The sequence below is a fragment of the Eschrichtius robustus genome, chromosome 9, assembly GCF_028021215.1.
Source record: "Eschrichtius robustus isolate mEscRob2 chromosome 9, mEscRob2.pri, whole genome shotgun sequence".
Taxonomy (NCBI): domain Eukaryota; kingdom Metazoa; phylum Chordata; class Mammalia; order Artiodactyla; family Eschrichtiidae; genus Eschrichtius; species Eschrichtius robustus.
Genome location: NC_090832.1, coordinates 74396025 through 74413206, shown reverse-complemented (window position 1 = coordinate 74413206; position 17182 = coordinate 74396025).

The following is a 17182-nucleotide window of genomic DNA, read 5'->3' as shown; positions in this document are numbered from 1 at the left end:
AAGACAGATGGGGACTTTTCTGGTGGTCCAGCAGTTAAGATTTCGCCTTCCAGTGCAGGGGTTGCGGGTTCGATCCCTGGTTTTGGAGCTAAGATCCCACATGCCTCACAAACAAGAAACCAAAACATAAAACAGAAGCAATATTGGAACAAATTCAGTAAAGACTTTTAAAAAAAAACACAGAGAAAGACACTACCAAAAAAGAAAACTGCAGGCCAATATCGTTGATAAATATAGATGCAAAAATTCTGAACTGAATATTAGAAAACCGAATCCGACAACACATGAGAGGATCATACACCATGACCAAATTTGATTCACCCCAGTTTCACAAAGCTGTTTCAACATGTTTCGCCAATCAATCAACATGATACACCCCATCGACAAAGGAAAAACAAGAAGTAAACGATCATCTCAATAGATGGCGAAAAAGCATTTGAAAAGCTTCAACATCCATTCATGGTAAAAACACTTACCAACGTGGGTACAGAGGAAACATATCTCAACATAATAAAAGCTATTTATGACAAACCCACAGCCGATATAATACTCAACGTTCATAAGCTGAAAGCCTTCCCGCTAAAATCTGGAACAAGACAAGGATGCCCACTCTCACGTCTTCTCTTCAACATAGTATTCGAAGTCCTAGCCACAACAATCAGACAAGAAAAAGAAATAAAATCCAAACATATTGGAAGGGAAGAGGTAAAGTTGTCATTATATGCAGATGACATGATAATATATATAAAGGAAACCCTAAAAATTCCACACAAACACTACTAGAACTGATAAACAAATTCCGCAAAGTAGCAGGATACAAGATTAACATATATAAATTGGTTGCATTTCCTGGTTTTTCTTTCTTTTTTTTTTTAAATTTATTTTGGCTGCATTGGGTCTTCATTGCTGTGCACGGGCTTTCTCTAGTTGTGGCCAGTGGGGACTAGACTTTCTTGTGGTGCACAGGCTTCTCATTGCAGTGGCTTCTCTTGTTGTGGAGCACGGGCTCTAGGCATGTAGGCTTAAGTAGTTGTGGCACATGGGCTCAGTATTTGTGGCTCACTGGCTCTAGAGTGCAGGCTAAGTAGTTGTGGCACACAGGTTTAGTTGCTCCACGGCATGTGAGATCTTCCTGCATCAGGGCTCAAACCCGTGTCCCCTGTATTGGCAGGCGGATTCTCAACCACGGAGCCACCAGGGAAGTCCCTGGTTGCATTTCTTTACACTAACAATGAAATATCAGAAAGGAAATGTAAACAAGCAATCCTTTTTTTAATGGCATCAAAAAAATAAAATGCTTAGGGATAAACCTCACCAAGGAGGTGAAAGACTTATATACTGAGAACTACAAAACATTAGTAAAGGAAGCTGAAGATGATTCAAAGAAATGGAAAGACATCCCACGCTCTTGGATGGGAGGAATTAATACTGTTAAAATGGCTATACTACCCAAAGCAATCTACAGATTTAATGTGATCCCTATCAAATTACCCATGACATTTTCCCCAGAACTAGAACAAATAATCCTAAAATGTATCTGGAACCATAAAAAGTCAGAAATGTGAACACAATCCCCAGGAAAAAGAACAAAGCAGGAGGCATAACCCTCCTAAACTTCAGAAAATACTACAAAGTTACAGTAATCAAAGCCGCATTGTACTGGCACAGAAAGAGATACATGGATCAATGGAATAGAATAGAGAGCTAAGAAATAAACCCACACACCTATGGTCAATTAACCTTTGACAAAGGAGGCAAGAATATACAATGGGGAAAAGACAGTCTCTTCAGCAAGTGGTGTTTTGAAAGTTGGAGAGCCGTATGCAAATCAGTGAAGTCAGAACATACCCTCACACCATACACAAAAATAAACTCAAAACGGCTTATATGCTTAAATATAAGATAGGACACCTTATAACTCCTAGAAGAGAACATAAGCAAAACATTCTCTGACAAAAGTCATACCAAAATTTTCCTAGGTAGTTCTCCCTAGGCAGTACAAATACAGTAAGTCACCTACATACGAACCTTCACGTTGCAAACTTTCAAAGATGCAAACGTCCATTCGCGTGTCCAATCCTGTAAGTTAGTTCACGTGTCTGGCATACATTGTCACGTACGTGCTTCCTCTATATGTGGTTGTGCTTTTGTGTACTTTACAGTACTGTATAGAGTACAGTAGTACAGTACCTTTATTTCAAGCCCAAGATGTCTGGAAGCAAGCGTAAAAGCAGAGGTGATGTAGCTGGTACTGTTAAGAAGCGCCAAGCGATAATGACGGAAACAAAAGTGAAAGTAATTGAGAGAGTAGAGCGAGGCAAATAGATGTTAGACATCGCTCATTCTTATAATATGAATCATTCAATCATTGGCACGAATCTAAAGAACAAGGACAAGATCATGGAACATGTGAAGTCTGCTGTGCCGACGATGTTGACACAATATCCAAGAAGCATGGAAAAGTGATGGAGGAGATGGAGAAACTTCTCAGTGTGCGGGTGCAGGATCAACATCAGCGCTGAGTCCTGCTCAACTTAACGCTGATTCAAGAGAAAGCTAAAAGCCTTTATGAAGACTTGAAGAAGAAACACGGCAAAGAATCAGAGGGCACATCTTTTAATGCCAGCCATGGCTGGTTTCATCGGTTCAAGGCTAGAGCCAGCCTTCACAATGTAAAAGTAAGTGGAGACCATTGCAACAAAAAGAATAAAATACTTAGGAATAAACCTACCTAGGGAGACAAAAGACCTGTATGCAGAAAACTATAAGACACTGATGAAAGAAATTAAAGATGATACCAACAGATGGAGAGATATACCATGTTCTTGGATTGGAGGAATCAACATTGTGAAAATGAGTATACTACCTAAAGCAATCTACAGATTCAATGCAATCCCTATCAAATTACCAATGGCATTTTTTACGGAGCTAGAACAAATCATCTTAAAATTTGTATGGAGACACAAAAGACCCCGAATAGCCAAAGCAGTCTTGAGGCAAAAAAAATGGAGCTGGAGGAATCAGACTCCCTGACTTCAGACTATACTACAAAGCTACAGTAATCAAGACAATATGGTACTGGCACAAAAACAGAAACATAGATCAATGGAACAAGATAGAAAGCCCAGAGATTAACTCACGCACCTATGGTCAACTAATCTATGACAAAGGAGGCAAAGATATACAATGGAGAAAAGACAGTCTCTTCAATAAGTGGTGCTGGGAAAACTGGACAGCTACATGTAAAAGAATGAAATTAGAATACTCCCTAACACCATACACAAAAATAAACTCAAAATGGACTAGAGACCTAAATATAAGACTGGACACTATAAAACTCTTAGAGGAAAACATAGGAAGAACACTCTTTGACATAAATCACAGCAAGATCTTTTTTGATCCACCTCCTAGAGTAATGGAAATAAAAACAAAAATAAACAAGTGGGACCTAATGAAACTTCAAAGCTTTTGCACAGCAAAGGAAACCATAAACAAGACGAAAAGACAACCCTCAGAATGGGAGAAAATATTTGCAAATGAATCAACGGACAAAGGATTAATCTCCAAAATATATAAACAGCTCATTCAGATCAATATCAAAGAAACAAACACCCCAATCCAAAAATGGGCAGAAGACCTAAATAGACATTTCCCCAAAGAAGACATACAGACGGCCACGAAGCACATGAAAAGCTGCTCAACATCACTAATTATTAGAGAAATGCAAATCAAAACTACAATGAGGTATCACCTCACTCCTGTTAGAATGGGCATCATCAGAAAATCTACAAACAACAAATGCTGGAGAGGGTGTGGAGAAAAGGGAACCCTCTTGCACTGTTGGTGGGAATGTAAATTGATACAGCCACTATGGAGAACAATATGGAGGTTCCTTAAAAAACTAAAAATAGAATTACCATATGACCCAGCAATCCCACTACTGGGCATATACCCAGAGAAAACCGTAATTCAAAAAGACACATGCACCCGAATGTTCATTGCAGCACTATTTACAATAGCCAGGTCATGGAAGCAACCTAAATGCCCATCAGCAGACGAATGGATAAAGAAGTTGTGGTACATATATACAATGGAATATTACTCAGCCATAAAAAGGAACGAAATTGAGTCATTTGTTGAGACGTGGATGGATCTAGAGACTGTCATACAGAGTGAAGTAAGTCAGAAAGAGAAAAACAAATATCGTATATTATTGCATGTATGTGGAACCTAGAAAAATGGTACAGATGAGCCAGTTTGCAGTGCAGAAGTTGAGACACAGATGTAGAGAATGGACATATGGACACCAAGGGGGAAAACTGCGGTGAGGTGGGGATGGTGGTGTGCTGAATTGGGCGATTGGGATTGACATGTATACACTGATGTGTACAAAATTGATGCCTAATAAGAACCTGCAGTATAAAAAAAACAAACAAAACAACTAATACTAAACTTTCATTGGGTTATTTGTATGGAAATATGTTAATATAAATGTTTCAGACATTACATGAAATTTCTAAAAATCTTATATGTTCTGGTATAATGTTATAAGTAATAATCCTAGTTATTACTTTCAAATGTATATCTCAGAAATAACTAATTTTCTTGTCAACTGCATTATTATGAACTTTCATCAAATCTTTAACCGTGGTCATTTTTAAGTCTTTTGTCATTTACAGACAGTTCTGGGTGTACTCTGATGATTTTGCAAATATGTTCCTATAAAAGGGTTTCATCTTCAAGAAATTCATGGAAAAGACTCTGACAAGTACAGGTTTCTGGTAACTGACTGTACTGCTGAACTGAATGAATAAGCATTTTCAGAACTCTAATGAAAAACTGATGAACTCATAAAAGTGCTAACAAAAGATCAAGATGAAAAAAACAAATTAATTACATGGGACTGAGTGAACTGATGAGGATGAGTATAATTTTTGTGACTTTCTGTCTGAATTAAAAAAAACAAAAATCCCACAAGGACTCAGAGGCAAAGAATATACAAATCAATTTTCACTGCAAAGTAAAGGAGCTGTTACAGTGGAGGATTACTGGACTGAATGTCAATATTATGACATAGTATGAGTGTGTTTCATGTTTGGTAATTGCAATCATTGTTGCTTTTGTTGTGGTCACCCATGTACAATACTTGGTGTCAGTCTATTTATCCCTTGTAAAAAAAAAAAATAAAAAAAAAAATAAGTGGAGAGACAGCAAGTGCAGATAGGGTAGCTGTCCAGGAACTTCCAGAAACACTTTGAGAAATTATTGATGATGGTGTGTATTTACCCAACCAGGTTTTTAATGTGGATGAGACACAACTGTACTGGAAGAGGATGCCAGACCGAAGTTACGTCAGTAAGGAGGAAAAGTTGATGCCGGGCTGTAAAGCAGCAAAGGATAGGCTAACTGTTGTTTGGTGGCAATGCTTCCGGTGGATTGAAGCTGAAACCTCTCTTAGTTTATCATTCACAGAACCCAAGAACCCTTAAAAACATAGCCAAGGGCTCTCTTCCTGTTGTGTGGAAGCATAACCCCAAATCCCGGATTACACAGGCCACGTTCCAGGACTGGTTTTGCCACCACTTTATCCCAGATGTAGAGAAATATTGCTTGGAGAAGGACGTTCCAGCAAAACATTCTTTTGCTGCTCGACTATGCTCTGGGCCACCCCCATTCATGGATGACTTTCATCCCAACGTCAAAGTACTGCATCTGTCACCAAATACTACGTTGCTCATCCAACCTATGGACCAGGGCGTTATAGCGACTTTCAAGAAATATTATTTATGTCACACTTTTTGTCAGGCAGTAAAGGTAAGTGACAAATCAGGAGCAACCTAGGGACAACTTTGGGAGGACTATAACATCTACAAGACCATAAAAAACATTGACTTTGCATGGTGTGAGGGTATGGCGGTCACGATGAATGGGGTTTGGAAGAACCTTTGCCCACAGTTTGTTCATGATTTTTGTGGATTTGAGAAGGTAGATCAGAAGTCCGAAGAGGTCTTCAGCAACGTAGTGACCCTCAGCGAGAAGCTGGAGCTAGATCTGCAAGAGGACGATTTCGCTGAACTCCTTGCTGTGCAACATGAGGAGCTTAATGATGGAATTGGAGGCCCAGATAAAGGATGAAGAGGGACAGGAGGAAGAAAAAGTAACTGAAGAACTGAAGAGATTCACGACACAGAAAATGGCAAGGGAATCTTCGTTATTTGAGGAAGCACTGTTAGTTTTTGAGGCACAGGACCCGAACCTAGAATGGGACCCAAAGGTGGCAGCAGCCATTCAGATTGCAATCCAGTGTTACCTTGTCATCTATGATGAGAAAAAAAAAAAGAGCTACTACCCAGACATCAATGGATCATTCTTTCAAGAGGGCAGATAGAATTAAATCCAGCAAGGAACCAGAACCTTTGCCATCAACGTCAGGTATGAGTGAAATTGCAGCTTGCCCTCTGTCTCCTACTGCTGATAATCCTTCACCCCTACCATCTCCCACCTCCCCTCCCTCCTCCAATCAGTAACTCTGCTCGCCTGTTCCCTCGATGCCAGCCCGAGTATCCCAGCTGTTGTACTGTATTACTGTACTTTTCAAGTTACTGTACTGTAAGATTAAAAATGCTTTCTTTGTTTTTGTGCTTGTTTTTTATGTATTGTTTGCGTGAAAAGTATTATAAACCTATTACGGTACAATACCATATAGCCGACTGTGTAAGTTGGGTACCTAGGCGAACTTTGTTGGACTTACAAACAAATTGAACTTACAAACGCACTCTTGGAACAGAACTTGTTCATATGTAGGGGACTTACTGTAAAAGCAAAAAAAGAAACAGGAACTAATCAAACTTATAAGCTTTTGCACAGCAAAGGAAACCATAATCAAAATGAAAATACAACCTATGGACTGGGAGAAAATATTAGCAAATGATGAGACTGACAAGGGCTTAATTTCCAAACTATACAAACAGCTCATACAACTCAATAACAAAATAACAAATAACTCAATGGAAAAATGGGTAGAAGACCTAAATAAACATTTCTCCAAAGAAGACATACAGAGAGCCAATAGGCACATGAAAAGATGCTCATCATCACTAATTATTAGATAAATGCAAATCCAAATTACAATGAGGTATCACTTCACACTGATCAGAATGGCCATCATTAAAAAAAAAATCTACAATTAACAAATGCTGGAGGGGGTATGGAGAAAAGGGAACCCTTCTACACTGTCGGTGGCCATGTAAGTTGGTGCAGCCACTATGGAAAACAGTATGGAGGTTCCTCAAGAAAACTATAAAGAGAGTTGCCATATGATCTAGCAATCCCACTTGTGGACATATATCTAGACAAAACTATAATTCAAAAAGATACATGAAACCCTATGTTCATAGCAGCACTATTTATAACAGCCAAGACATGGAAACAACCTAAATGGTCATTGAAAAATGAGTGTATAAAGATGGTGTGGTATACGTATACAAAAGATATTACTCAGACATAAAAAAGAATGAAATAATGCCATTTGCAGCAACATGGATGGACCTAGAGATAATGCTACTAAGTGAAGTAAGTCAGAGAGAGAAAGACAAATACCATATAATATCACTTATATGTGGAATCGAAAACAGGACACAAATGAGCATGTCAGCGAAACAGAAACAAACACACAGATATAGAAAAGAGAGTTGTGGTTGCCAAGGAGAGAGTGAAGGAAAGATTGGGAGTTTTGGAATAGCAGAAGCAAACTATTCTACATAGGATGGACAACCCACCAAGACCTACTGTATAGCACAGGAAACTATATTCAATATCCTGTGATAAACCATAATGGAAAAGAATATATATAGATATATAGATATAGATATATAGATATAGATAGATATATAGATAGGTATATATAAAACTGAATCACTTTGCTGCACAGCAGAAATTAATACAACAATGTGTAAAGGCTGCAGAGGGTGTGGAGAAAAGGGAACCCTCCTGAACTGTTGGTGGGAATGTAAACTGATACAGCCACTATGGAGAACAGTATGGAGATTCCTTAAAAGCTAAAAAATAGAACTACCATATGACCCAGCAATCCCACTACTGGGCATATACCCGGAGAAAACCATAATTCAAAAAGATACATGTACCACAATGTTCACTGTAGCACTATTTACAATAGCCAGGACATAGAAGCAACCTAAATGTCCATCGACAGATGAATATATAAAGAAGATGTGGCACATCTATACAATGGAGTATTACTCAGCCATAAAAAGGAACAAAATTGAGTTATTTGCAGTGAGGTGGTTGGACCTAGAGTCTGTCATACAGAGTGAAGTAAGTCAGAAAGAGAAAAACAAATACCGTACGCTAACACATATGTATGGAATCTAGAAAAATGGTACTGACGAACCTAGTGACAGGGCAGGAATAAAGACACAGATGTAGAGAACGGACTTAAGGACACAGGGGGCAAGGGGAGACAGGGACGTAGTGAGAGAGTAGCACTGACATATATACACTACCAAATGTAAAATAGCTAGTGGTAAGCTGCCGCATAGCACAGGGAGATCAGCTCGGTGCTTTATGTCCCCCAGAGGGGTGTGATAGGGAGTGTGGGAGGGAGGCTCAAGGAGGGGGGGGGGGGTGGAAATGGGGAATATATGTGTACATATAGCTGATTCACTTTGTTGTAAAGCAGAAACTAATACAGTGTTATAAAGTAAGTATACTCCAATAAACATGTATTTAAAAACCCCACAGCATTGTAAATCAACTACACTTGAAAATATTTCTTAAGTGCAAACAATTTTCTGAATGTAAGTTTTACTGTGTGTGTGTGTACCACAGGTTCAATATATATGAATTATGTCAAATTGATTACATTGCTTTTCAAAATAAAGAATTTTTGATATGTTACATCAGCCTCATGTTATAAATGCAGAAAAACTATATTATTTTTTTCTAAAGTTCAGAAATAGCCATTTTGCTCATTCGGTATACTATAAACCACTAACTATTAAAAAGGGATTCGTGACTTCTTCCTTCCAAAGAAATATTTCTCCACTCACACAAGTTTAATAGAATGTTCCACCATGAACTGACTTCCCACCTTAGAGACACGAGATTTGCATCCTGAAACCTCTTTCTTGCAAAAATGTCCAAATATCATCCTAGCATTACAGAAAAGAAATGCTTTTTTCCAGATCTCAAATTCCATACAACTTTAGTCAAGACATCATGTATGTTTTTTTTTTCACACACACACAGACTGTATTTTATTTTTACAAGAGATAAATCAACTGACACCAAGCACTGTAAATCGATGACCACAACAAAAGCAACAATGATTGCGATTACCAAACACGAAACACACTCATACTATGTCATAGTATTGACATTCAGTCCAGTAATCCTCCACTGTAACAGCTCCTTTACTTTGCAGTGAAAGACATCATGCATTTTTAAATAATCAGCACTCACCTGAGGTCTTTAAAAATCAACATAAACATAATTTTGTGTTCTCTTTCATTTACTCTGGTTCTAAGTGGTCATTTCTAAACGAAAGTATTTAAATATGTTAACGTCGTCTTATAACATCATAATTTCAAATGACTACCGTGTCTCCAAAGATGAAATATGAGGAACTCACAATTAAGCTCTCCAAAGTTTTGCTCTCTGAATGTGTATGACCCTTCTGCTGAACTCCACACTGTTCATTATTCTCTGAGAATATTCTTTTTCTTGTATGGCCATCTCACATGCTCTTTCATTTCATGAAGTTTTTTCCTACAATGTTATGCCTAGTTTATTTCTGAGAATATGCATTATTTCAGAATGATATTTATAGACACAAAGACTTCTCTATAATTCCCTGAGAGTTTCAAGAACTCCTTCTTTTTTTTTTTTAATACCTAGATTCTGAAGCTCTCCACAAAGCATTACTAAACTTGCATTTACATAAGTATCTACATATTAATCACACATTAATGCATTCACAATTGTATTATGATTTATTGCTAATTTTGGAGCTGTCTTATTTACCACCCTCTTGGAAATCACTTTAATATTTGCACTTAGGATTTGAAAGAGAATGGATAAATAAAAACCTGAAGAATATGCAAATACAATTTATATATTTCTCATAAAATTAGGTGATTATCTAACCTTTATCCAGAAAAAAAAGAAGAGCCCAGATACTCTGCAGGCATGATCCTCGAGAATGTGTGGTCTTCCAGCAGGAAAACATGCAGTAATCCATGTGGCAGAGTTTACCTGTGACCAGCTGGGGTTAGTGACCTACGCATTCCTTACATGCAACATATCAGGAGTGGGAAAAGGGAATTTGTCCGTTGTGGCAATAAGTATAATGAAGATTTGTAGCAGGTCATGCTCATATGTTCAACACAGGTACAATCAAAAGTTTGCTCAATTCTGGTAGGTCTAAGTCTGTATCTGTTACCTTGTCTTTAACGAGGAAATGTCAGAACTGACTTACCAAAAACAAAAGTGCTTTGTTTGTTTGTTTGTTTTAATTAGAGTCACGGTGAGTAAGGCAGAGTTCAGAACAGCTAATGTGACTTAGTGATTCTCTCATCAGGAAATACAGTTTCTACTTCCCTGTTTATTCTCCGCATCCTGTAGTAAGTAAAGTTTCAATGAAAGATAAATCTACAGCGTGAAAAGAAAAGAAAACTTACATGTGTTGATAAGGTCATTTTGACAGGTTTTACCACGTATGTCAGTGTTTCCGGGGAGGGACACAAGCCAGAGCTCCCTACTCTGACATTTTCTCTGATGTCATTCCCCTTGATCCTCAATTTGAAAGTGGATAAAAATGTTTTCTATGCTTTCTTCTTTAAGAAATTAAATAAAGAATGCTTTCTAGACATGATCCTCTAATGATTTGCAGTCAGTGGTCATCAACAGAGGAAAAGCACAGAATCTCATCCCCACAGAAGGGTGACATTCAGTCAGGTAAGAAAATTCTCCCCGAAATCAGAGCTTCATCTTTAACATGCAATCAAAGGCTTTCACAGGTTCTTCATCACTCTGCACTCAGCCCTACCATATGGGATTGGCTCTGAGAATCTCACATCAGATGACTGACAAACATGTCATAGTACACTGATCTGGTACCAGATCCTGCCTCTCTTAATGATCTCCCACAGGGACATTGGAATATTCTAGGATATTTCCTGGAGCCCTCTATTCTACACAGGTACACTTCCAAGTAGAAACAGGAGCTTGGATTCTCACTGGGACCCCTGCTCTGTCCAACCAACCTCTCTAGAAATATGATGTTCTAATCTCTCCTGATTAGAACATTTCAAGGTCTCTCCCTGTGCTAATTTAGTAAAGGTAAAAGAGAAACAAGAAAGAGCGAACTATGCAGGGAGCAATATATAAGATTCCTTTACTTAACGTATTTATCTGATATACCCAAATACTGAGAAATATAGATTCATTTCATAATGTTCAAGAAAAGAGGAGGAGGAACCTCCATGCCAACAGTATATATAAAATGGAATCAATATTGCATAAGCTCCAGCTTAAGCTTAGCTACGAGGTACTAACCCTTCTCATAAAGAAGCAATAGTTCTCCATCATTTGAAGCACACTGAGGACTCAGACAGCTGGACACTGAAGGTGTAGCCTCCTCACTCGAATTCTGTACCTGCATCACAGAGCAGTGAAATATTCCCAAAGAATTATTAAGGATGAGGGGGGGAGGCGAAATAAAAAAGATGAATCCATAGTCTGTCCTACCGTCTGTTCTGTTGGATATTACCACCATCTTGGCCCAATATGATCTTCCCACTTTTCTCTGGGTCTCCCTACTTTCCACCTCCATCCTCTCATTATATCTTACCTACACTTGGGAACGACTCTAGTTTTTCCACTTATCTTTATCAACAAGTAATCCAAATAGCAACTGTGTATATAACTCCTTAGAAACCTCAGGTTTGACTCAGTAATAATACATGACCTTCAAAGTCCAAAGTTTTCCTAATTCCCTTTATTATTATTTTTTTTCTAATTTCCATGTACTTACACTCTTAAGACCTCCACTGTTCTCAGGTTCGTCTTCCCTGCAAAATCTGTCAACCTAGACATAGACTTAAGTACCACCCTCTAATTATCTCCTAGGGAATCCAGTTTTTAAAAAAGCCTCAGCAAGCCTTATGGACTTTATTAAAGACTCTTTAAGATAACCCATGGGAGATAGCAGCACACCCACAGATATCTATCTAATACACCCTCAGAGTAATTTTTTTTTTCCCTTTTATAAAGTCTCTTCTGGCCAATGAAGACTCTCAGCTCTTCTTCTTCAACATATGCAGTGTCTCACCCTTCTGATTACTCTCTGCTCTATCCCAGGTCCACTCCCTTTCCTGATATTACATTCTTTCCCAATTTTGTATGTTGGTAAAATCAAATAACATAAAATATAACATGTTAGTTATTACAAAGTGCACCGTTCAGTGATATTAAATGCATTCATATTATTGGACGATCAACATCACCATTTATCTTTCTAATTCTTTTCTACATTTTAAAAGTGTAACTCTATATCCTTTAAATATAACTTTCCTTTTTGTGCCATAACAACCTGAAAAGCGTCATTACCCTCCCAATTTCTATGGTTTTGACTACACTAAGTACCCCCATATAATTGAAATAAGTAGTTGTATTGTTATGACTCACTAAAAGTCACAAAAATGGCATTTTTGGTAGCTAAATTTCCTCAAGATTCATCCATGTTGTAGCATATTCCTAGATCTTTTCCTTTTTAACACTGAATAATATTGTATTATATGGGTATACCACACTTTGCTTATCCAGGAACTAGTGGATGAACACTTAGGTTGCTTTCATATTTTAGCTACTGTGATTATTACTGCTCTAAACACTGGAGTACAAATATTTCTTTAAGACCCTGATTTCAATACCTTTGGGTATACCTCATAGTAAAATTCCTGGATCATGTAGTAATTCTATTTTTCAATATCTGAAAAATTGCCATACTCTTTTGCAAAGCAGCTGTATCATTCTGCATTCCCTCTGACATAGCACAATGGTTCCAACTCCCTCACATCCTCACCAATAGTTGTTTTCTGCTTGTGTATGTGTGTGTGTGCTTGTGTGTATATGCATGCACACAAATATATAAACATGCATTTAGTGATATGGAGCATCTATTCAAGTGCTTAGTCATTTGTACATCTTTTTGAAGAACCATCTATTCAGGTCTTTTACCCATTTTTGAATCAGGGTGTTTGCTTTTTGTTCAGTTGTAGGAGTTCTCTGTATATTCTGAATAGAAATCTCTTGTCAGATAGATGGCTCTGAAATATTTTCTCCCATCTTGTGGGTTGCCATTTTATTCTGTTTACATTTCTTTGATACACATTTTTTTTTTAACTTCTGTACTGCAAATTGTTTATTTTTTTGTTAGCTGTACCTTGGTTGTTCCTTCGTTTCATATGGAGGAAAACACTGCCAAATCCAATATCATGAAGCTCTTGTCCTGTATCTTCTTCTAAGACTTTTTATATTATTAGGTTTTATATTTAGTTTCTTGATACGTTTTCATTAATTTTTGCATATGATGTTAGGTAAGGGTCCATCTTCCTTCTTTTGCATGTTGCCCACAAGACTTCTCAGCACCATGTGTTGAAAATACTATCCTTTCTACTTTGAAAAGTCTTGGCAACTTGTCAAAAATCATTTGGCCATATATCAGGGTTTATTTCTGGGTGTTGTATTCTATTCTATTCTATTGGTCTTGAATAAGGGAGAAAATAGTATAACCTATCCAGGTTGATGAAGAACATAAAGAAAGACCAGGACTGAGAATTAGGAGGGCAATATAAAACAGCAGGGAGTAAAAGACAGTGTGAGAGAAGATCTTGTATTTGCGAGTTCATGGAAATAGGATCATGCTAAAACCACCAAACGCCTGACTTTGAACAATACGGTAAATGTGCCAGCAAGAAACATAACACTTACCCATCTCTGGGAAATATAGTATGGGCATAAAGATAAACTACACACGAATATATTAAAAAGGGAAGGGTTTTCATGGTGTGAGAATATTGTGGCATTTGAAATACAATTTACTTCTGTTCTACCATTGTCTCTAAAATTTATCAAAGTGTATATACAAGCAATTCCAATTCTGGTAATGTGCTTGACAGGTTTATATATGAACTTCAGTAGAGCAGTAAATGTACATTCGTAGTAGGACTGTTCCCTAAACCAAAAAACCAAACACAAAAACTGCAAAGACTAGCGTTCACTTTGTCAACACACATACAGATGCAATGATGGTTAACGGTCCGAAAACAGAAGGTGAGCATGGGTGCAAGAGGTTAATCCCCAGGCTGGGGTGGGGTGCAGAGTTTGAGGGTAACACAAGTAGAAAAGGCTTTTTTCCTATCCTTGATTTTTGAGGTATGGAAATTCACAGGTCACTACCTTCATTTCAAACTGAATGAATGCACTATTCAATTTTTTTAAACAGGCGAAGTAAACATGAGTGATAATAAATTTCAAACTGTCGCTAATCAAATAAGATACTAAGAAAACTGAAATAATATGATTTAAGAATGAAGTAGAGAGATTGTCCAACATGGTAGCATTCAAAGACCCAGAGCTTGATGCCTCTCATGGGCACACCAAAGTCACAACTGTTTACAGAACAGCAATTGATGAAAAAGGCCGGGACCTACCCTAAAAGATGTTTTACAGCTAAAGATATAAGGAAGGCACCTCGACAAGACAGAAAGGAAGGGCAAAATCTCAATAGAGTCAAGACCCATACCACCAAGTGGGTGGCCCACAAATGGGAGAATAATTACAATTTCAGAGGTGCTCCCAGGTAGCAAGGGGTATGAAGCCAACATCAGGCTCCCAAGCCCAGGGATCCTGTTGTGGAAAGAAGAGTTCCTAGAAAGTTGGGCTTTGAAGACCAGTAGTGCTTATTTTCCAGAGAGCCAGAGGGTTGTGGGAAATAGAGATTCCACTCTTAAAAGATGCTCACAAAATCCCACATGATCTGAGAATCAGAACAGAAGCAGTCATTTGAAAGGATCCCGGGTCACACCTACCTCCTGATCTTGGAGAGTCTCCCAGAGAGGCAAGAGGCAACTACAGCACAGCCTCAGGGACAGAGACACTGGCAGCAGCCATTCGGGGGAGCTCCTTCTACCTCGTGGACGCTGGTACCAGCAAGCATAATTTCAGAATCCTCCCTGTAGCTTATCAGCCCCAGGGCCGAGCCCCACCCATTTCCACCAGACTACAGACACAAGTACTAGGATGCTGCAGGCCAAGCAACTAACTGAGCAGGGGCATAGCCCCATCCACCAGCAAACAGGCTGCCTTCAGATCCTCTCAGTGCACAGCTGCCCCTGGACATGGGTCCAGCCACCAAAAGCCCCAGGACCAGCCTCCACACCTCAGTGGACAGGCACCAGCCCCAGAGTCCCTGGCCCCTCTGACAAGTGAGCCTGCTCTGGCCTTGGAGTCAGCCTCACCATCGGCAGGTGGTAACTGCACACGGACTGGATGGAGCTTGGACCTACCCAACAGCAAACCTGCTTTAGCAGTGGGATCAGCCTCATACACCAACAGGCACACACCAGCTCCAGGAATACCACAGCCCAGCAGCCTGTGTAACCAGGCCACTTAATTGCAGGCCAGAAGCAGCCATGGACTCAGCTGGGTCCTGACCCTGCCCATCAGAATGCCAACACAAGATTAGGGATATCCCCGGCCCTGCAGAGAGCTGTGTCAGGAACAGTGATCCAACACCAACTCTGTGGCTCCTGGGCCCTGCAGCCAGAACGCAGAACCTGTCTCTTCCTCCCAGTAGCCAGCATAGCCCCAGAACCAGTGACTGGGCACTAGCCCTGATATCACCTGGACTGCAATTCTACCCATAAGTGAACCAGCACCAGATTTGGTGTCCCCCAGAGTTGTGCAGCCAGCTGCCTTATGATTTAGTCTCACCAAGCAGCACAGAGAGCCGCCATACAAGGCAGAGCCTGGCAAACAAGCAGTCTGGGGGCAGCCAAGCCTACCAGACTACCCACAGTAGTCAGCCCACCACAGCAGAAGAGCCCAAGCAGCCCACATAGGGGGTACACCTAGAATATATAGCTCTAGTGACCAGGGGAGAGGGGGCTGCTGGGACCCATAGGACAGCTCCTACAAAAGGCCACTTCCCCAAGGTCAGGAAATGTAACGAACCTACTACACACATAGCAATAAAAACAGGAAGTTAAGAAAAATGAGGTGACACAGAAACACGATCCAAATGAAGGACCAAGATAAGAATTCAGAAGAAGATCGAAGTGAAGTAGAGATAGCCAATCTCCTCAACAAAGGGTTCAAGGTAATGACTGTAAAGATGATCAAAGAACTCAGGAGAAGAATGGACGACCAGAGCAAGAAGTTAGAATTTTTTTAAAAAGAGTTAGACCATTAAAGAACAACAAAACAGAGATGAGGAATACAATAACTGAAATGAAAAATACATTAAAGGAAACTACTGTAGACTAAATGATACAGAGGAATGAATCAGAAAACTGAAGGACAGAGTACTGGCAATCACTGGAGATGAACGGTAAAACAATAGATTACAATGAAATGAGGAAAGTTGAACAGACTTGTGAAACAACATCAAGTGTACTAATATTTGCATTATACTGGTCCCAGAAGCAAAAAGGAAAGACAAAGCAGTGTAGAACATACCTGAAGACATAAGAGTTGAAAACTTCCCTAACCTGGGAAAGAAAACAGACATCCAAGTCCAGTAAACACAGTAAGGCCAAAACAGGATCAACCCAAAGAGGACCACACCAAGACTCATTGTAATTAAAATGGAAAAAAAAATAAATAAAGATAAAAAGACACTATTAAAAGGAGCAAAGGAAAAGCAACAAGTTACAAACATGGGAAATTGCATAAAGTTATCTGCTGACTTTTCAGGATAACCTCTGCATGCCAGAAGGGAGTGGCATGGTATATTTAAAGTCATGAAAGGGAAAAGCCTATAAGCAAAAATACTCTACCCAGCAAGGCTCTCCTTCAGATTTGATGGTGAGATCTAAAGTTTTACAGAGAAGCAAAACTAAAAGAGCTCAGCATCGCCAAACCAGCTTTATGAGAAATCTTA